This window comes from Taudactylus pleione, unplaced genomic scaffold, assembly GCF_031769625.1.
Source record: "Taudactylus pleione unplaced genomic scaffold, aTauple2 ptg000381l, whole genome shotgun sequence".
NCBI classification, from domain to species: domain Eukaryota; kingdom Metazoa; phylum Chordata; class Amphibia; order Anura; family Myobatrachidae; genus Taudactylus; species Taudactylus pleione.
Genome location: NW_028284782.1, coordinates 10,626,140 through 10,649,162, shown reverse-complemented (window position 1 = coordinate 10,649,162; position 23,023 = coordinate 10,626,140). Strand labels below are relative to the sequence as shown.

At 42.1% G+C, this 23,023-nt stretch overlaps 1 protein-coding gene across 1 annotated transcript in view; it reads left to right on the top strand.

Annotated features, from left to right (window-relative positions):
* LOC148507871 (vascular endothelial growth factor receptor kdr-like) overlaps positions 1-23,023 on the top strand; it is a 299,765-nt gene that overhangs the window by 151,656 nt on the left and 125,086 nt on the right. The window lies entirely within an intron of this gene.

Below are 23,023 nucleotides of genomic sequence, written 5' to 3'. Positions count from 1 at the left end.
TACCTTAGTGTGTGTTTGTGTAACAGTAAGACATAAGTTATATTATATACTCCAGTGGGGTAGGAATGTATGAAAGTGAATAACCTTTCTTGTAAAGTGCTTTTGTTGGTGCTCTATAACTAAATAAAGAATAGTAATTATTTGTATTTGAAACATTGTAGGCGGGATGCAGCAACGGGAGAAATGTGGTCCAACCCCCAAAATGCGGGTTTGATCGCATTTCTCATATGCACCAAGCCCTGGAATGCGTTGCATTCCGAGGCTAGGATGCGGTGGGTTATGCCATCTTCATATAGCGTTACCCTATAGAAGCCTGTGGGCTTCTATTCGGAGAGTGTTATGAGAGGGATCCAATCAGATCCCTCCCAGCACCCCCAGTGGTGCATGCATCCTTCTGTGCATGCGCAGAAGGATGCCAGAAGGCTTCTGCATCATAGACCTGGACGTCCCTCCATCGCAAAGGGGTAGTGGATAGATCCCCTTCCTGTATCCTGATGTCATCAGTTTCTTCTTTTGGTAGACTTTATGGGCAGGGGACCGCACTACTGCCCTCACTCACGTCACTTCCATACTTGTACATGATTATTGTTTAATGCAGTTCAGCTGGAGCAATTGGACACAAATAATAAGGCCTCACTTGCTGATACTATCCTTCCCTCTTCTAAGTTCAGTAACTGGGCATAATGTCACCAAAAAGGAAAGACTCTAAAAGGGAGAGCTGAAGGTGCCAGATGAGGTACACCCACTTGATCGTTCCATTGGGCTTACTTAGTGAGTGAGTGAATGAGTGAGAGGATGTCAATATGTCAGACGAGCAAACCTCTTAGTGGGCGGGATGCAGCAACCTAAGAAATGTCATCAAACCCCTAAAATGCAAGTCTGTTTGCAATGGAATTGAAACTTCACCAGTTATTAGATCAACAGTTTTGTTGTCTAAGGGGTCTATTTACTAAGTAGTGTTAGGAGACAGAGTGAAAAGTGATAAGGTGCCAGCCAATCAGCTCCTAACTGCCATCTCACAGGCTGTGTTTGAAAAATGACAGTTGGGAGTTGATTGGCTGACACCTAATCACTTTTCACTTTGGGCCTGATTCAGAGGTGCTCGCAAAAAGCGAGCGCTCGCTCTGAATCAGGGCGGCCACTTGTTTTTTTAATTGCAGCCTCATGGCCGCTCACGTAGCTGTGGGTTACCACCCACAGCTTATGCGAGCGGCAAGGTGATGGTCGTGATGGTCAAGACCATCATGACCATCAGGCTTGCGACGAGACCCTTGCGGTAGGGTCTCGTTGCCGCAAGCCCCAGTGGACTTCCTGCTCTAAAAGAGCAGGAAGTCCACCTACTGACATCATGAGTGATGTCAGTAGGGCCGCCCACAAACACCAGGCGTTCCTGCAGGAACACCTCTGTTTGCCCAGCCACCCCCCCACCCCGCCTTCCAAACGGCGCGAGCTGTCAATCAACATCGACAGCCACCCCTTTTGGAATGCGAGCCACAGAGCGAGTGCTTTTTGCGCTCACTCCGGGGCTCGCGCACTGCCTAACAATCGACGTGCTTGCGAGCGCATAGTGCTTGCGAGCAGGTCTGAATCAGGCCCTCTGTCTCCTAACACTGCTTAGTAAATAGACCCCTATAACTTAATAAAATATATTAATATTAAATTAGAATAATTTTGGCTAAACTTCCCAGCTGCTGGGAAGCAAGTTTTTTGTCAGTGGACCTGCTGCCTGCCCTGTCATTTTACAATATCACAAATAAAGATTGGCTTTTTTGAACAAATGAGCTTCCTGTAGGTGCCCAGAAGCAGTGATAGGTTGGCCTTTCAGCTTGCTGCATTACTGGGAATGTTGTAGTCATGTGCAGCAGTATACTGTAAGGGGGCTGATTAGAATTAAATATGCAGCTTAGATATTGGTCTGCTAAATGTGCCTATATTGTATAAAGTACACATCTAGTTTTCCAGTACCTGTGGAACTAGTCGATTATATGTTATGTTGGATACACACTAGACGATATGCAGCTGATACGTCATGCGATCCGGCGGATTGGACAACATATCGTCCACATCGTCCAGTGTGTAGAGACTGTGTCACTGACGTTGCGCACTCCTGCGCATTGTCAGCGACATGGCCCGTCAGATCTGAATGCAGCATGGCCCCCTTTGTCGCAATGTTGCTCCTGACATTGGCAAGTTTGTATGTACCCAGCCGGGTCCTGCCACATGATAGGTCAGTTGGGTACATATCGTTAAATGTGTACCCAGCTTTACTGTGAATATTTGGGGTATCTGTAATTATGTAACATTAGGTTAAGAATGGAATAGTATGTTTTCATATTTACCTCACTTTACCTATATAATGACCATAAAATAAAATCTATTTAATTTAAAGTACCACTAATACCCAACAAATTCCAGTGCTTGTCCTTGTGCTAAATCCCATTCAATGGGGACTTTTTAGTAAGCTAAATCCCCCCCCCCCCCCTCCCTAAATCATGAGAACCAGCAGCTTCTTTACAGTATGATGTAAGTATCCTGTCTATCCAAGAAGAGCCTGTCCGAGATATCGCTTCAGTGGGGACTGAGGTCGGGCCCAGCTTAACAGGCTTCCACAGAAAGCTTCCTATTCTTCCTATGATTCTTTATAGAGCACATAAGTGTCCTTAGAACCCGGCAATGTGATCTTTCGCTGCTGCTATCAGCGGAGAAAGAACAGGTTTTTACATTTGTCTGCAAAACCACTTATTACAGCTTATCCCAGCATGAGTAAAATGATTAATTGCCTGAAACTTCATTGCTTATTAATGTGAATAGTAGCAAAAAGAGATGTTGCTTATAGCGGCAAATTTCTGAAAGAGGTTGAATAGATCCCATTACCTTTCACATACAGGTCTAACCCCCACATGCATCTCTGAATTATTTGCTTGTCCTGCTCTCTTTTATTAAATATGATTTTATTATTATTAAGTCACTTTGTGACTTTGTTGAACTTTGTTTACATTATATTTTCACTGTGCCATACACATGCATTTATAATCCTGACTATTAATTATTTTAAGTATCTCAAGAATAAACAAGGCAGCCGTGCAGGGAAACTTTTAACCTATGCAAGTTAAAAATAAATCTTTACAGAACAGGAATGACCTATGCGCACAAAAGCTGTCATTCTGATGCTGCTTTCTATAAATATTGTATAAATATGCAAGGGAAATGTAGAAGTTCATGACAGGTGCCTTATAGCATGTGTTCTTGGCTTACAGAAGCTTCTACCATTGATGGCCCCAATCTATAGCAATAATCCCTTAAGTTTTTAAAAGGAAACACATGGATAAATGTACCTGGGCCTACTGTACACAATTATTGGGCTCACTTACTAAGGCCCTCATTCAGAGCCGCACGTTAACAACAGTACGCTCGTTGCGTTCCGATGTTGACTAACCGCGCATGCGTCGGTGTTACACTGCGCATGTGCGTACGGCAGATTGCGTTTTTTTTTTCTCTCGTTCCTAAAATAGCGTACAGGAAGTGACATGTCAAATGTGATTGACAGAACAGGGCGTTTTTGGGTGTTGACGGGGGTGGAGATGAAAAAACGCAGGCGTGGCGAGGCGTTTTTGGGGCGTACATACATTAGCAGATGCGAACGTCAAATGTGTTCGGACCGTCTCATACGTCACTGAAACATCCGCTTTCCCTTCAAAATGCTCGCACAGCTTAGGGTCAGGATTACTCGACCACATTGGCGATGGCCTTCTCCTCCGTCCCGGGACTCCACGATGGTGCTGCGATTAATCGCGGCTGGTCAGTAAAGTAATTAGTGTTGGATTGAAATCCGGCTTGGTATGTGTTTGGAAAGCAGTTTATTGGGATAGCACAAAAGCGTACGCAGGTGGAAATCAGAGCTGCTAATGTCATGATTACACAATCAATTAGCGTACATTTTTGGGGTTTTATTTTGGCCACAATTTGTTGGTTATGGCCTATTGTAACAATAATGTCATCATCTTTTAATTAGTTCCCCTTTTTTTGGTTTACTGTGGAATTTGCATCGCTATGTGATTTTTGAAACGTTCCTTAATGAGGCCTTTTTTTTGTTTTAAGAGGGTCAGTTTTTGCCTTTAGGGCCAGGATTAAATGTAACCCATTTGTACAATAATGTCACAATACAATGTCAGTTTTTTGTTTTTAATTTATTGTTTAAACACAAACAAATTGGCCTAATATTTTGTTGCCTTTTTTTGTGGCAAAGATATTTGATCAAAAAAAAAAATAACCATAACTGCTAACATAAGCGTAAATACAAAATTTAAAAACATTTCACAAGAAAGGAGAGGGAAGTTTTGACCAGAAAGGAATATGAGCCAAGCACAGAAGGAGTGTGGGAAAAGTCGCCATTCCTGTCACCGTTTTCTCGCCCGTTTGGCTGGGTGAGGGTGGGCACCAGACCGGGTCCGGGATGCCATCGGGCTGGCCTGTCCAGAGGCAGATGTTGTGGCCTCTGGACTAGGCACAGGGCTAGGCACATTTGGAGGATTGGCTGATGTTGTGCCAGAGGTGGAGGATCCGGATGTTCCGGCAGGAAGGGAGGTCGGCTCCACCATGTGCTGGCGAACGAGCTGCTCCAGGGCATCGGCGATGCGGATGTTGGCCCTGGTATTTTCCGCCAGGGCCTGAGCAATGGTCACGTTGGCCCACTGCATTTTGCTCCAGGGCCTCAGCCACCCGTATCAGACTGGCGTCCATCCTCTGCAGAATCTCCGTATGGCAATCCGATTTAAAATTGAGTTCTGTGAGGAGGCCCACTGCCTGCGAGGGGGCACGCCCTGGACTGGCTTCTGCAGGGTCCTCAGCCGGATGTACTGGTTCCTCCCCTGCAGAGCCAGCAGAAATTCGGCGGCCAAGGCTCCCCTCTGGAGCAGACTCATCCGCCTCTGTCTCTGTTAGGAAATTGGAGAAAAGACTCACATTAGAATCTACATATTGGCACAATAGCATTTCAGAGTTGGTGACATCACAAGACTTACCTTGGCCAACATGAGGAGCCGCAAAGTCTGGCATGTCCGTATCCATGTTGGACACGCCAAACACCTCCACAGCCTGCACACACCCCTGTGCCATCTCTTCTAAGTCTGTCAACTCCAATGACACAGGGGTGGGAGCCCCACCTGTCCCCCTTGCATGCCTAGCCCTGTCGGCAAGTTTTTGTTTGAGACGATATTTGAAGTCTGCCCATCTGTGGAATGAAATTGGAACCATTATCCTTTTTTTTACAATGGGTTTTGTTTATAGGATGGGAAAGTGTTTACTTACCGCCGTTTGACATCCCGGGCTAGACGGACATAATCACCCACCCTATTGACAGCAACGGCGACCTCCTCCCACATTCTCCACTTCTGGCTTTGGCTCATAATCCTGGCTGCCTGGGGCAGGATGTCAACGCACTTCTGGATCAAAACCTCCATCTCCTTGCTTGTGAAATGTGGCTGCCTTTTTTTTTTGGCAGCTTTGGCGGGTTGACTGGGGCCAGCAGTCTCTTCCATGTCATCCTCCTCACCTATTTGGGTAAATATGCAGATTTAGCCACTTCACAACTTGACCAATATATTTGTTTTAAAATAATCATGGAGACAAAATGCATGAAGGCCTTACCGCCGGATTTTTGGCCATTGTTTCCCTGGTCTGAAGCCATGTTTCTGCTTCCAGAATGAAATCAACCAGAAATTCAATGTGATTTCGTGACGTATTTATACATGCGTCCTTTGTTTGCGGCCGCATCATTGATTGTGCGTCCCTATGATTCATCCTTAATTTGTGCGGGAATATAAACACTATTTATGGCTTGGTGTGTGTGGAGTCGAGGTGGGGTTGTTGGATTGTTGGCGGTTAAGTTGTTTGGATTTGGTTGTTTGCGGTTGGAGGATTTGGCAGAGTTGGTTTTTTGTTTGTTTTTGCTACAGTTCTTTTGTTTTTCCGTTCGCATTTTTTTCCTTTTTTCCACATCCTTTCCTGATTTGGTAAGTTTTGTGCAGTCAAATTTGTGGCCAATTGGTGTCTTCTTCTGTTTTGTGGTTAGTTAATTTGTTTAACACTCATTTCATCTTTTTTAGTTTTTTTTGGCTTTCGGACCCAAAGACGTTTTTTTTGGAAATCTTATATATTCGAGTTGGGTAAGTCCATTTTTTGTCTTGCATTTGCGAACTAATTACCGCATTTTTGACAGTTGGTGTAGTGACTTGCATTTGCAAATTAATTACCGCATTTTTGACTGTTGGTGTAGTGACTTGCATTTGCGAATTAATTACCGCATTTTTGACTGTTGGTGTAGTGACTTGCATTTGCGAATTAATTACCGCATTTTTGACTGTTGGTGTAGTGACTTGCATTTGCGAATTAATTACCGCATTTTTGACTGTTGGTGTAGTGACTTGCATTTGCGAACTAATTACCGCATTTTTGACAGTTGGTGTAGTGACTTGCATTTGCGAATTAATTACCGCATTTTTGACTGTTGGTGTAGTGACTTGCATTTGCGAATTAATTACCGCATTTTTGACTGTTGGTGTAGTGACTTGCATTTGCGAATTAATTACCGCATTTTTGACTGTTGGTGTAGTGACTTGCATTTGCGAATTAATTACCGCATTTTTGACTGTTGGTGTAGTGACTTGCATTTGCGAACTAATTAACGCATTTTTGGCGGCTTATTCATCATGTAATCCAGTTCTGCTTTTCCCTTTTCCATTTTTGGGGTCCATTTGAACCCTATTTGACGTACGGTGTGCAATGTCGTTTTCATCGATGGCCAAATGTGTGTTTCGGCTATTTTCTGTGTTGGCTTGCAACAATTTGAAAAAAAAAAATGCACCCTCTAAATTTTTGAAGTCTCATTTTTGACTTTTTTACAGTTTATACGTATCATGACAATACCCCGGCATGTAAGCAGCTATGGATGGTATCAGAAAGCTAAGTTGTTTTTTCTTACTTTTGGGGTGGCTCAAAAGCCTTACATTGTAAACTTTGAATTTCAGGTAGATCTGGGGCGAATTGTTCTGGCCCTGCTCCCGGAAGACGACCAACCTCAAACTCGTCCCAGGCGTAGGCATCGTAGGCATGCAAGGCCCCAGATATTTCGAACACGTGTCACCCTTTTTGGAATGCCCGATGATGAGGTTTTAAGACGCTACCGTCTACCTCCCAAAATCATCATAGACACTCTCTCATTAATAGAAAGTGATCTTGAGCGGCAAATTGACAGTCCAACAGCAATACCACCACTGATGCAATTTATGGCGGTGTTACATTTCTGTGCCTCAGGATCGTTTCAAACAACGGTGGGAATAGTGGCGGGCATCTCCCAATCCTCCTTTTCCAGGATCCTGAGGGCAGTGATGGAGGCACTTTTCAAGCACCTCCATCATTTTATTAAAATGCCTTTGGATATGGGTACCCTTAGTGTGGCCAAGGCCAATTTTTACCAAATAGCTGGCTTCCCACACATCATAGGGGTTGTGGATGGTACTCACATACCACTTCAGCCTCCAGCACGGCTGGAGGCAATATTTAGAAACAGGAAACACTATCACTCCCTGAATGTAATGGTGGTATGTGATGCCTCCCTCCAGATCCTGTCCCTGAATGCTAAATTACCCGGAAGTGCTCATGACTCCTTCGTCATCCGGCAATCAGGGATATGGCAGAAATTAACCAACCTACAAGCTGGTGATGCGTGGCTTCTGGGTAAGTGGAGACCTTTAGTACATAACAATGTTAAGCTTGATACACAGTGTTCCTGATGTGGTCTATTTTTGTTCACAGGAGACAGTGGATACCCTTGCATGTCCTGGCTGCTCACTCCTTATTTGGCTCCCACACCAGGGCCACAAAGTGCGTATAATTCCGCACTTACAGCCACCAGGCAAGTGGTGGAGCGCTATATCGGCCTTTTAAAAGGCCGATTCAGATGCCTCCACCGCTCTGGTGGCGAGCTCATGTATGTGCCGGATATGGTGTCTAAAATTGTGGTCCTGTGTGGGATATTTCACAACATTGCCATAAGGAGTGGTGTCCCAATGCAGCCAGAGGATGCCTTACCTGAGGATGGCCCCCCCGAGGTTGGTCGAAGGTCAGTATGTGGGGGGGCCATACGCGATGATGTGGTGGCCAGATTTTTTAGGTAAGTTTGAACAAAACTCCAGTGTTTATACCTAATGTGTTTGTGTTTGTTTGCGAACATCTAATTTATTTTTATTTTTCTCACCATCTTCTGTTTGTTCACATAATCTTTGCCACTCCAACGCTCACTACTTCCTGCTACCCTTACCAAACCTGGATCTGGTCCTTTTGGGTATATATTCTGGAACCCATATCGCAACGCCATGTTTGTGGAATCATGTTGGCATGCTCCTTCGTCAACCAGTTCTTGATTTTGTGTTTTTATTTAATTATTTCTGGGTATGTGTTGTATTTGAATTTATCACTGTGTTTTTTTTTTTGGGAGTGACCACTTTGTTTTCTCTGTTATGTTGTGAATAAATGTTTGAAGAGTGAAATGGTCTTCCTTTTTTGGGACGTTAACAGCAAGTGTAACCAGGTTAACACAAGTTACATTTGACTAAGGGGTAAACCAGTACTGACGCCAGTTGAGCTAAACTGAAATATGTTTTCAGCTTCCCAATCCACACCAAAAGGAAGCCTGGCCCAACCTTGGGATTTGTAAGATTGGCCTAAGCAGCTTGCGCACCAAGTAGGAACCTGGAAAATGTAGAAATATGTAATTGACACTACACCCAAAAAGGGAAATGACATTGTTACTGTTATGTGTTTCTTGTGTCTGTTTGACATACAAAGACAAAACACAATCTAACTTTTAAAAAAGGGAAATCCTTGCAGGAACAGTCTACTTATGTCAGGCTAAACTATCTTGGTTTTGGTTTTTAAAAATGAGCCACAACGTATATTTGTCTTAATAAATTTAATTGGAAAATAGAACAAAAATAAAAAAACTAATGCCGAAGGAGGCCAGACAGCCGGTCGAGGGCCACCAGAATGCCGATGACATGTTGGCGCATCTGCCCCACAACATCCGCCACCTCTTGCCGACGCCTCTGTTCCTCTGTGGGTGAGAAAAGTGTGTGGGTTAATACAACAATAGGGAATCCACATAAAAAAAAAAAAACACAACCAAATCACTCCTAAACCCAAAAAAAAAAAAAAAAAGGGGGGGCTGGCAAAAATACAAGGCCTAGGTACAAATTCCCACAGGTATGAGATGTGTATGTTTAAATCACCAGGAAGAGGTAAAGGCAAACCTTCACAATCACCAAAAGTCAAGCCACAAAAACACGAAGAAAGGCACGACACATGATTACATACAAACAGTTTGTGCTTTAAAAAAAACTAAAAAAAAACATACCGGGAGACAAAACGGGAGCTCCGGGCAAACCTCCATGATCCTCCTCGGAGGATCCGTCATTACCCAAAGAATGGGGCGGAGTTATGATGGACTCCGGGGAGGGGGTAATTGGAAGAGGGGTGGGTGGAGGAGAGGGGGAAGTGGGACGGAGGGGAAGGAGGCCCGACATTTCCGGGAGAGGGTCTGGGAAGGATGGGGAGGAGTGGGGAATAGGGGAAAGATTTGGGGTGGAGTGTTGGCTGGGGGTTGGGGATAGTGGCCGGGAACGCCGTCTGGACGGACGGTGACGGCGGAGTCTTGGCTGTCCCCCTAAAATATGTCAAAGAAATTGCGTTTAGTTTATGGACAAATCCGGGCAACCAAACTAAAAAAAAAAAAAGCCAAATAGCAGTAGAATTAATAAATCAGAAATAGAGGGGAAACATGCACACGCAGATATGAGTACAAATAATAAATAGAACAGACAGGAAAACATGCACACGCAGATATGAGTACAAATAATAAATAGAACAGACAGGAAAACATGCACACGCAGATATGAGTACAAATAATAAATAGAACAGACAGGAAAACATGCACACGCAGATATGAGTACAAATAATAAATAGAACAGACAGGAAAACATGCACACGCAGATATGAGTACAAATAATAAATAGAACAGACAGGAAAACATGCACACGCAGATATGAGTACAAATAATAAATAGAACAGACAGGAAAACATGCACACGCAGATATGAGTACAAATAATAAATAGAACAGACAGGAAAACATGCACACGCAGATATGAGTACAAATAATAAATAGAACAGACAGGAAAACATGCACACGCAGATATGAGTACAAATAATAAATAGAACAGACAGGAAAACATGCACACGCAGTTTGCCCCACAAACACAAACATTAAAACCACAATACATAACACTTACTTGCCAGGATCTGCATGCGAAAGCATGCCAGCAAGCGGGGCGTTCGCCGTTGCAGGTCGGACCACCTGCGCTCCAGCTGCCCGATGTTGCGGCGTGAGCCGAAGGACCGCAGGCGGGACCGTGCCTCCGCATACGCGGAGCGCTTCTGCCGGTTGGTCATGGGTTGAGGCTGGCTGGTGATCCGGCGATCCATGACCTCCGTAAGCACCAGCAGCTCGCGCCTGGTGAATGCGGAGGCTCTCATGATGGCAATGGTGTTTTTCTTAAAAATCATTTTTGATAAAGTGTGTAAAAATTTTCTGATTGGCTAATGTATTTTGGAAATTAACAGGAACAATTTTATTGGTTAGTGTATGAGTCATGTGTTCGACAGGGCCAGAAATCTCTGGAGAGTTAGGATAGGCTTGATGCAGTGACATGCGTAAGCAAATTTAAATAAAGAAATGAACCCAGGGAAATATGCGGGGATCCACAGCAATAGTACAATTGTTTAATTGTGGTTCACATGTTTTTTGAACAATAAAAGCGAATGTTTCATCCGTACGTATTCTGCGGGTAAACACAAACACGGACAAGAGTAAAGTTTCTTGCATTGTGTTGAAAAAAACAAACAATTAAGCTAATTGATACATTGATTGGCATGATACGATTGATGGAGGTAGGCAGAATAAAGGAGCAGGTAATCGACATCTGACAAGGCCACTTCCTGTTTATACTTGTGTGTGCGTTCCTTTCAAGCCATTTCGGGGATGTACGCTCGCTATTTTGTACGCTCGTTAGTTAGAGGAGGGGTCGTCAGAGTATTGGGCGGAATTTTAGATGCGAACGAAAATACGAGCGAGCCATTGAATTTAAATATTTTTGTACGTACGCCTAACGTACGTGCGCCCGCTTGCGAGTGGGTCTGAATGAGGGCCTAAGTGCGGAAAAAGCGTCCACAATTATAGTGGGTGATTGTGATTAACATCTTTTAGTTTCACACATGTTGTCCTTGATTTGTGGTGAGGATGTCCATAGAGCACACAGAGGGGTAGATTAGTAAAGAAGTCACTAAAGAAAACTGCAATGGCTGTGGTTGTGCCACAAGTTGCAACCCGATGTTATACTAGGATTAGCCTTGGTGAGCAGCACAGCTAAAGAAAAAAATCTATAATGGTGACTCACACAACCCTGAAATACGCTGTCCAGCTGCTGAAGTTGGACCATTATTAATAAAAAATAGATTCTAATTATGGGGGGAATTCAATAAGCCATGATAACGCGATAACTTAATGCACGTTAAGGTATCACACCCTTCCCAGGCTTTTACAGCTTATCGCGGCTATGCGCGTTCACGTTTTTCGTGCAAACCTATTGCAAAAGTCAGGGTGCGACATTTGCGCTGTACTTTTTTTGAGTATTTTGCCGCAATAAGTATAGCTAAAAATGGGGAAATCTGCCTGTACCCCCGAAAAAGACAAACTGGTATAGGATAACAATATAAAAGTATATTAGTGGCCATAATAAAAGTATTTGGGGTTCTTAAAATGTGTAAAATGGCTGTTATTTGCATGTTTCTAAAACAGTGAAATAATGATAGAAAGGAAGTGTTTTTTGGATAAATAAATGTTCTTTTTAAATTTGTGGTGCATTAAAATGCCTATGGGCCAAATACTACAGGTGGGGGAATAAGGCCGGAAGACTGTTGGCATCCATGTCTCGCCCATGGAAAACTAGGACCCATATTATGGCCATTAGGCATCCTATTACTGGTAATGTGGTTACGGATTCAAGACACATCTTGGATCTTTTCCATAATTATTTCAAAAAGTTATATTCTGGCCAAGCTGTAGATCTAGATATTCACAATAGCATACTGCCGGAGGCCCATCTTCCACAGCCATCCTAGGACCAACGGGACCAATTGAGCGGTGAGGTCACTTTGGAAGAAATTTCCCAGGTAATTAAAGGCCTCGCTCCCAGGAAAGCACCAGGTCCTGATGGACTATCTGGTGAATACTACAAAATATTATATGACAACATTCTTCCGGCTTTACACTTACTTTATTTAGCATTATAAAGAGATTCCCCTCAATATCCCACTTTTAATGAATCACATGCTATATTGTTACCTAAGCCAGGAAAAGATCCTCAACTCTTAGGGTCATATAGAACAATTACATTATTGAATGTGGACTTCAAAATATTATCCAAAGTCATGGCTAACCGCCTACAAACGATCCTGCCGAGTCTGCTTACAGTTCACCAGCTGGGTTTTGTATCAGGGAGACACTCGGTATGGGCTATTTGTTCGACAATTGCAGTTACGGTGGCTTCAATGCAATCCTCATATCCTGACAACATGCTGCTGAGTTTGGATACACATAAAGCATTTAACACTGTACTATGGCCCCATTTATTTTCTATCTTAGAACATAGAGCATTTGATTCTGACTTTATTAGATTACCCAACCACTTCTTTATTAATCAATGGTTTAAGGAGAGATAAACTACTTATGTATAGAGGGACACACCAGTGCTGTCCACTTTCTCCATTACTTTTCAATTTGGCTTTGTATCAAACCTGGCCGACCTTCCACGGGATTCAAATAGGCTCAAAGGAAGTGAAAATCTCAGCTTTTGCTGATGATTTATTACTTTATTTCAGCAAACCTCAGAGCTCTTTACCGCTTATTATGGATAAAATTAGGGTTTATGGCAACGTCTCTGGACTGGTGATAAATGTGGACAAGTCAGTGGCCATGTCACTGGGTCTGGGTCGCTCCATTCCTCAGTGTGGGGTCTCGATACCTATACAATGGGCAGCATCTTCTTTGACTTACTTGGGGATTACCCTAACTAGGAATCCTGTGGATCTTTATAGTCATAATATAACACAGGCGATTTGACACATAGCTGAGGAGCTAGGGGGGCGCGATCACCTATCACTCTCGTATCTTGGCCGGGCGAATCTGATCAAAATGCTCATGTTCTCCAGGTTATTATATATGCTACAAGTGCTACCTCTTTTTCATACCCAAAGGGATGTGAAACTGATTAATGCAAAATTAATTTTTTTTATATGTCAAGGGAAAAGAGTCACATTAGCCTTCAAAAATTGTGCCAAACTCAAGCTAATGGGGGTGTCAACTTTCCTGATATAGTACGATATAGTCATGCAGCCAAATTATGTTATCTAATTGACTGGTTGCATGGAAGAGATGTATATGCTTATACCTTTCTGGAATGCCAATTTTTGGAAAATTTTAACATATCTGGCTTCATACACGCACAAGACCATCACATACCTTCGAAACCTCAGGACAATCCTCTTCTTTGGACTACAAGAAGAATTTGCCATATCATACTACACCGAAATAGGCTTAACGCTCATCAATCATTGCACCTGCCTTTCTGTAGGAATTTCAGAGTTTCAGGGCAGCATGGCTGCCTGCCACTTCAATATTTGGAGGCTGGGGGAATTAAATCTCTAGATAAGTTGGTACACTTCGAGAACTAGAGACCCCTTTTATATTTGGAGGTGGTAGACAAATTTGAGGTAATTCTGGCTTGTCCTGTGGCGTATTTGCAAACACAACATTATATATCTACCGTGACAAGGAATCTGGGGGACTCTAATTGGGATAATCCTTTCGATAAATTATTGAGGTGGGGTCCTATGTGTAAGAAGGCTATATCTTATTATGTGTTATTGGAAACTCCCATAGACCACACTGCTTCTCAAACAGGAATAGGACGTTGGCTTGTCCATTTCCCTACTCTTTCCACTCAAGATCTCCTACGCTTTCTCAATATCGCCTGTAAGCTTCTGCCATCGAGTATGTACCAAGAATTGTTTTATAATGTGATTCACAGAACTTATCTTTCTCCCAATAGACTATACCTTATGGGATTGTCTGCGTCGTATTACTATCCCAAATGTCATAATCAGGTGGCAGACTTGTATCATTCCCTCTGGGATTACCCAATAATTAGAGGAGAGTAAAAGGAGACGCAGAGAGCACGCTGATTAATTATGTCCCCTTCACGTCAGAATGTGATATATTTGGATTCCCCCCTAAATCTCAACGTGTCACTAAAGGTGGTAGAAAACTTTTGCTGGCTATAAGCTCTGCAGCCAAGAAAACCATACTTCAAAATTGGGTTAACCCAGATCCTCCTGTATTTGATCTATAAAAGGAAAAACTTTACCATATTTATTGAACTGGGTGAAGAGCCTGTTTGAGAAGGAGAAACGAGTGGGAGGTTTTTTGATGTCTGGGAGAGTTATATAGGATCCCTGCCTGTTACTATGCAGAAAAATATACTATTGTTTACGCCTAACATCTTGGTACGGGATGAGATTGTTGGAGGGGAACCCCCGATTGACATATAGGAGCATATTTGTTATAGATAGTTTTCTATTTTATTCCGGAAGGCGGGTGACACATTCCATTCATTCATCGTTCTAAGTAAATATGTACTATTGATATATTGTCATAGCTTGTAAACCACATTTTATAACTGTTGTTGGTTTCTATTACTGTAACTTGTCTTCCTTGAAAAATTTAGGAATTATCATTCTGTTCTTCTATTGTCATTGCTACGAGATACGTTGTACAAGTCTTTACAATGCACTGATATGTCTTGCTTCAATAAAAAAAATAATAATAATAAAAAAAATGCCTATGGGCCAAATGTAATTGGGTGAGAGATTATAAAATGTGAGCGTTTAGTAGTAAACTCTCACACTCGGCCAATGTAATAGTCGCATGTTCTTAGACTAAAAAAACTCTCAAGATTTAAACTCTCATCCAGATTTTTTCCCATTTTGAACTCAACCAATGTTAGAGGTTACTGCTAAACTCTCACATTTTCTAAACTCTCACCCTATTACATTTGGCCCTATAAGTATATATTTATGTCATTAACAAACACGTTTAAAAAACCTTCAAAATTTGCCTGTAATACTGCCCTGCAATCTTAAAAACTCCTGTCCCACTCATATAGCACCCCCATATACCTGTCCCACATCAATTCACCCATTTCCAGCAATTTGTACTTTTTCTCCCCAAAAATGACATGTCATTATTGGCCAAATTAAGCTACTTAAAAAATATTTTTGCCTATATTTTGCCTAAGTAGTCATTAGGGATGGTGTCCCAGTGGTTCTGAACTAAGGACCTCATTCAGAGTCGGTCGAAGCGGCCGCACGGTTGTACGGGAAAAGGGGCCGGATATTCAAATGATTCCCTCGCAAGTTGCGTCCCTAAGTTCGGATCGGTAGTTGGCCGACCAAGGGGAGGAAGCGGTCGGAAGACAAAAAAATACGCCCCTACTCGTACGCATTGCACGTCATCTCCGGGGCATATAAGGATTAATCGAGACCATTGGGAACCATCGGAACTGGTCGTAGAGCTTATGGTTGACCATACCCTCTCTTAAGCTCTACGATCATGTCAGTGTAAAAACCTCCCATGTCACATGTGCCTACTTTGTTAATTATGCACTCCCATAATCCGTATGCACTCCCATAAAACGCCGTTCGCATAATGAGGCACGCCTGCGTTCGGATCTCCACTCCCCCGTTTTCAAGCACCTTCCCCTGTTACCACCCACAAACTCCTCCATCTGTAACTCAAACTACCGACCTGGCTGTGTTCAAGGAGAGAGAAATTTCTGATCGTAGCGGCTAGTTTGCGAAGGGCATTGCGAACTTTACGCATGTGCAGTATAGCGAACATCGGTGGCGTACGACCGTGCGGCCGCAACGACCGACTCTGAATGAGGTCCTAAGTCTCAACATTTTTAACCAAAAATAGGGGTTGTGCATAACTTTTTATCTACTAAGGAGGTGGTGAAAACTTTTCATGACAAATGGTATGGAGAATTCACCCTTGCTAGAAGTCGCTGCTAAAAGGATTGCATGATAAGTACAAATTCGTACGATATGCCGTTTTCCACGGAAAAGAGGCTTATCACGGCTAATTGAATTTCCCCCTATATCTGGATTCAATAAGGATTATGAATAGTCAATGGAATGGGCAAATTATTGCATTCATTAGAGTGGAGTATATGCAGCAATAGAGATTTTAAATGATGCTGCTTCAGGAGCATAGACTATTAACTGTCATATCTCCTGAACACCTACTGCATAGGAAGAGCAGGCCCTTAGAGATTATATCATCTCCAAGCACCGGCTCGGCACGTGTTGGCACTGACGTCATCGACCCGGCAATAAGCCGGGTCGTGCTGCCAGTCTGAAAGTGGTCTCACCCGAGTCGCACCTGGGATGGAGGTGTGAACAAAATCCTGGGTGTGACCCGACATTACGATGTGAAAGGGGTATAAGAACCATTACGATGTGAAAGGGGTATAAGGGGTATAAGTATTGTTTACGTCTGGGGGCTATTGTATTCTATTGTACCTCAATAGGGTGTGACGGATATTGAATTATTCTCAGGCTTGACATTGCACCTAGTGGCCCATATTGGAATACTCACTTATCACTCATCACATGTGGGGTGGGAGGATAGAACTATACAGCTGTTCCCACACCTCACAAGGTGGGGTTAGGTTACGACCTTCAGTACGAAGCTGATCACTTATTGCTATTATAACCTGCCCTCAACAATATAGATGGCCTTTTAGGATCCAAGTACAGGGCCGCCATCAGGTAAAGTACAGACAGTACACCTGTAAGGGGCACTCACTGATAGAGCGGCCCAGTAGAATAGATGAGTGTGATCGCCAGGTCCCTTTTTTTTGTATATCCTTCTGAGGCCCTCACTCATTCCGAGAGGGTCCCAGATTTACCATTGCAAGGAGAGCTGTGTTGGACCCGGTACCCTGGTCTGGGAGAGCTGTGTGACCCTGGTATTGATGTGCCTCAAGTTCGTGGAGGCTGGCTGCTCCCCAGGGAACAGACAACAATCAGCAGGTGTCTGCCATACTCTTAACACTCCTCTCCTCTGCACTGCTTGCTTGCCAAGAGGCTGTCCCCTCTTTTCATAATGTACACTGTGAAGTGTGAATTGTACAGTAACACCTCCTTCTGCCCACAAATGTCTTCTTCAGGCCTACTTATTTACACTGACCAAGTTCATGTGGTAGTCATGTGAACATCTTCACAGCAAGACAATGAAGTCTGGTGCCTGAAGTGTGCTATACTGTTTGTTTAGAAATTGCTGCACCTCTGCAACTACGATCACGGTGCTGTGTGTATGGGGGGGTTGAGAATTTGGGGGTGAGGGGGCTGCTTGTTTTATTTATACTGTGCCCACAAATTCTGATGGGGGCCCTGCCCAGGTACTCTCTAGTACACAGTAGATGTGCAACTTTCTGTTGTGGTTTGTAAAGCTTTGAACAAATTTGAAAAGAAAGACTTTCAAAATAGAGAGGCATCCCAGTATGAAACAGCTGATGTGCACACAAACATATGCATGGAATTCCAGGTGGCACACTTGTCTGAGCTGGTTTCCAAAAACCACAGCATTTAACACATATTCAAAACAAATTCAAAGAAATGTGCAGACACCTTCTAAAGCTCTAATTACCAAATAAATGGCAGAACGTTTGCACCGGCTCTGATGAGTTCTAGCTGCCTCTAGGCAAATCTTTGAACCCTGACCTTTTTCAGTTGCTTGTTTTGATGTACAGAAGGTTTGCAAAAAAACACATTATTACAACCTTATTACAAAGTTCTATGTTGTTAAATGCATCCTTTTGTGCTCTGTTTGATCAGCCTTCCTCTCTCAATGCAAAATTTCAAAGAATGTGAGGGGTTTTTTTTCTTGTCCACTTTTTGTGTTGATATAAAAGCAGGATATATGACTACACATTTTAGAATATATTTCACTGTAGTGTTTGGAACTGGATTTGTCTCATCTTTTACTTTTGAATAATTCTGAATAACATTCCAAACAAACAAGTCTGGATTTTGCACCAATCCCAACCAAATACCCTCTACAGTATGTAAAAGTAAATGGACTAAACATTGTATAAATAAAGTGCTAACTCTACAATTTGTATTATTTGCCATGGAACTACCTGTTAGAAATATATAATCATAACATCACCCAAAACAGTTTAATAGAAAACCTAAATATGGAGACCCATTGGCCAAAAAACAAACTGATTAGATGGACCTGTATAATCATTTCTGCTATCATATTAAACAATTTTATGTTATATTAAGCCCCACAATGTACAGTTTTATTCACTGTACACAGTAGCAGCTGAAATGTGCTGCTAATTATATATATTAGTATACAGCCAAAGTGAGGGGCCTAAGATGTTGCCGAGCCTACTATGTTGTTAGGCCATCAGTCGCACAAAGTTACACCCTTGCTTGTAGCTAATGATGTTACCTGCTGTGTGAGGCTGTTATGCCAGTCTCGATTTTTTTTTTCTACCTCTATGGCTTAAGGGTTTATTTGATAGACAGACACAGATAATATGCTTGCCCAGTGCTATAATGCAGATTAACCAAAGCTCAAGGCTGTATTTGAACCAGTGAACCTTTAATTGAAAGGTATTTAGCCCTAGGACAACATCTCTTGAGTCTTCTGTGCTTACATTATTGGTATATAACCTAGAGCAGGGATAAGTTTGAAAGATCCAACATTCGGCTTCTTGTGCTTACATTTTTTGCAATCAAACATACATGTCCGCCCTCATGCATCAAACCAAGTCATATTATAACTTTCATTTAGAAAACACAAAAATGAACTATCATGCATAACAAGTGGCAAAATGCAGGATAATCAGCAATATTATTAGCATTGCATGATTGGATAAACCAAATCTTGAATATGGGCTACAGGTTTGGGAACCATCGGTGTAGGAAAGGGTTCTTCGTTTTCAGGGTAGTTAGGTTAGTGAATTTCCTACCAAGTGAAGTGTCAAGGCGAATTCACTATCTGAATGTAAAATAGAACAGAGGCCTTTACTGCAAGAAACTTTATTTTTAGATATACATACTTGATCTAATTTATTTATGGGAAAATAAGACATTCTCTGTGAGGATAAATTGTAAGCTGTCTTTTTTTCCCTTCCTTGTCAACACTGCTATAATTTGTGCAAGGCTGAGTTTGATAGACTTGTTTGTGTGTTTGTTCAACTGAAGTATATGACTGTATAAGACTATTGAAGTGGCGCTACATTCACATATACAGTAATAATCCGTTCTGGAAGGGTTAAAGGGCAATACAGGCATGGGAGCAGAATGAGAGCTGACGTAATACAAGCATGAAATGTTTATTAATGCATTCCACTGCAATACCATCTTCTGTTCATGGATAGGAATGGAGGAAAAGGCCAGATTTCTCACTTTTCTACCATTTGTAGCTTCCAACTATTTGGAACAAGCTCCAAATATGCTAGGGTCAAATCCAAGCGTTTCATTCCACCTAGCATTCAATCCCAGATTTGGTCCTCATTACAGCCCAGGGTCAGTCCAGGGTCTGGGAATACAAATGCTTTGGATTCTTAGTGATTTACATGAGAAAATTCCTGTGTATCAAAGCCCCAGGTCTCCGTTACTGAGTCCAAAATTATTGTGTCTCTACTTTTAGTCTGCATACTTTACTGTACAGCATCCAATATATTCTGCTTTTCATAAAGACTAAAAATAACTCATAGTAAACAAAACAGGACAGTGATTAGCAATGTAGTCTTTCAGCACTTGGTTCCATCCTGGATTAAGTGAAGGATTTCTAGAGGGGAGGTCTCTTCATATATGTACGCAACCTCTCTCTCTCTCTCCCCACACACACATTGGGGCCTATTCATCATCAATGTGGCATTGCTCCGGTGATAAGTATCCCCCGCGGCGAGATGGATCCGCCCCCCGATGATGAATAGGCCCCATAATGTTCTTCTTATTGCCACGCACTGTCCCTTTTATTATGCATAATATTACTACCCTCATACATCTCGAAAACACGTCACTGATCTCTTCCTCATGCCTCAACTACAGCTGCCCAACGCCCCTCACTTATCTCTTGCTTGGCGCTTTGTGTGTTCTCCTATACTCAGAGAGGAAGGACACACTCCCCCTCTCACCATGATTAATTGATGCACCACAATGTCGGTCTCTGCGTATGGTATTCCGGTGCTTCAATTTTATTGTCAGTGTCACATAATAAGCAGCTTTCTGTTGCTGATCACATTGACTGTATGCTTAGCGTGGTCAGACAAGCTTCATGCATGATAGTAGTCTGTAGTGAATATTTAGACATGGAGAACTGGGACAAAAGAGTTCCTGCTTTATTCATCAAAATCCCACTCAGAACGTCTCCAAAATTTTAGCATTTTAGCAGAACTCTGTCCCTTTTGACGCGTACAATTGAAGCAAAATCAGTCACCTGGGAGGTATGGTGGTTTGGAATGGGAGTGTTTCTGGACATCAAAAAGCCCTTCCTGTGCCCTTACATTTACAGTACCTTAGTGTGTGTTTGTGTAACAGTAAGACATAAGTTATATTGTATACTCCAGTGGGGTAGGATTGTATGAAAGTGAATAACCTTTCTTGTAAAGTACTTTTGTTGGTGCTCTATAACAAGGGTAACAGCCGATCAGAGAAATTTGTATAAAATGGCTGCCAAGCGCAACTCTGAAATAGCACTGAAAAACCCACCCCCTGCCCAATCCTATAGGCTAACCAAACCTATCCCACCCCATAACACAAAACTACCTTACTAAACTAGTAACCCCTTCTTGTCCGGAGGCAGACACTGACAGGCAGAGGTGTAACTAGGCATTTGAAGGTCCCATAGCAAAAGTTTGTAAGGGCCCCTAGGTACCGCCCAATGGTGAAAAATGTAGATAACACATGTAACATTGACAAGGAAGATGCGCCCCATTGCAGCTTCACCCCTAGCACCTATGGTAGTTACGCCCATGCTGACAGGCATGGGTGCTTAATTACCTCCATGCATATGAAATGCACTCGGTCCTACGGAAGGTGAAAGATAAAAGGAAGTATTAGTTAAGTGGGGAACAATGATTTTGGGGAGTTTTTTATTCAAGTGTATCTTTAAACTTTGTGTAATATGCAAATAGACTGATTCTATCCAAATACAATGATGTAATAAGATTGATTTGCAATGTGTGTCACCAGCACAAGTGATATATTTAGAGAATGTTAGACAACCTCCCGCATTACTGCTGCTGCTGAGCTCTATCTTTCATGCTGCTCACCCAGTCAGTGATACCTGATTGGTTATCCCAGATGTTTTCATATATAAGTAGAATACATAGCCAGTGTCAGTTATCCATTCTGCTTCAACATCTAGAGACTGGTACAAATCAAGAGAAGATAATGCAACCAAGTAACAACAAAATGTGATTTGTATTATTCCTGGAATTACACATATTCCAAAATGAATGATTTGCTCCTGAGCACTCAAGACAATGAGTGAATGTTACACTTCCTGCACAAAGTTCTTCATTGAAACATGTTGTTTTCTTAATTGCTTCAAGTAGTATGTTAATCGGAAGCCTTTCCCCCTGATAGCTATCAGCTGGCTTGATATCCTACCACAACTGCTTCTCATTCCTGAAGTTGTTGCCAAAACATTAATCCCAAAGCTCCTGCTTCCTTCTCACATCCCCATTTATGGAGTTAGCCTTGATTATGATATATTATTACAGGATTTCCCCCAATGGAGTGGGTGTATTTGTCATGACAATTAACGAAGTAAGTCACACTACAGAACATTACCTTGCTTCAAGACACATCCACGTATCCTGGAAGTATAGTTCAAAAAACACAATGAAATGCTATCATCTAATTATCTTAGGTGTACATACAGTATATAACCATGCTATAATATAGTCAATGAGTATTGCAACGTCACTTTTCACAAATGTGCACGTTGAAAAAGATAGTCAAATTAATTATATGTGGAAGAACTAAAGGTGCATACACACGTAACGATTTTTTTGAACGATTTGTCGATAACAATGTCATTATCATTAAATTGTTCAAAAAAATCATTCAGTTTATGAGTTATAACAATGAACGATAATCATAAATGTGCACTCCCGATTGTAGTTTGTAGTTATCGTTCATCGTCCATTTCACTGTCCAACATGATGATTTTCATTAAGGGAAGGAACATTATTTGTTCATCGTACAAAAATCGTTCATCACTCTTCCAAAAATCTTTCACTTTTTCAAGGGAAAATCTGACAGAAAATGTGAAAGAAAATCGTTGGTTACAAAATCGTTACGTGTGTATGCACCTTTAGTAATGGTCCACACATGTATATATTGTAATATATCAAATTGTTGAAGCCGCGAGTGGATGAAGGTGTTATGTAACAATTTTTAATGTTAGTAGTCCATTTACTGATATATTTTGGTGCTATGTCCAATTCCTAAGTCAGTTTTTAGTCTACGCATATGGGACTAAAATAAATATAAATATGGAACCTTTTGGGCAAGCACTCCACATATGGCTAAATTCTAGGCTGCTATGGTGTAATGTTAGACATGCCAGGTTACCTGTACTAGCATGTTGCATTAGGAAGCCAGACAGTGATATTGGCATAAATCTACACTTTTTCTAAGGGCAGTAGTGTCTGGGAATGTGATGTTAGAGTAACTTAAGAACACTTACAAACTGTGACATTCTGCCCAGTGTACATGTATTACAGTTAGAGCTACATTCTGCACCTGGCAGAGTGTTAGGATAGT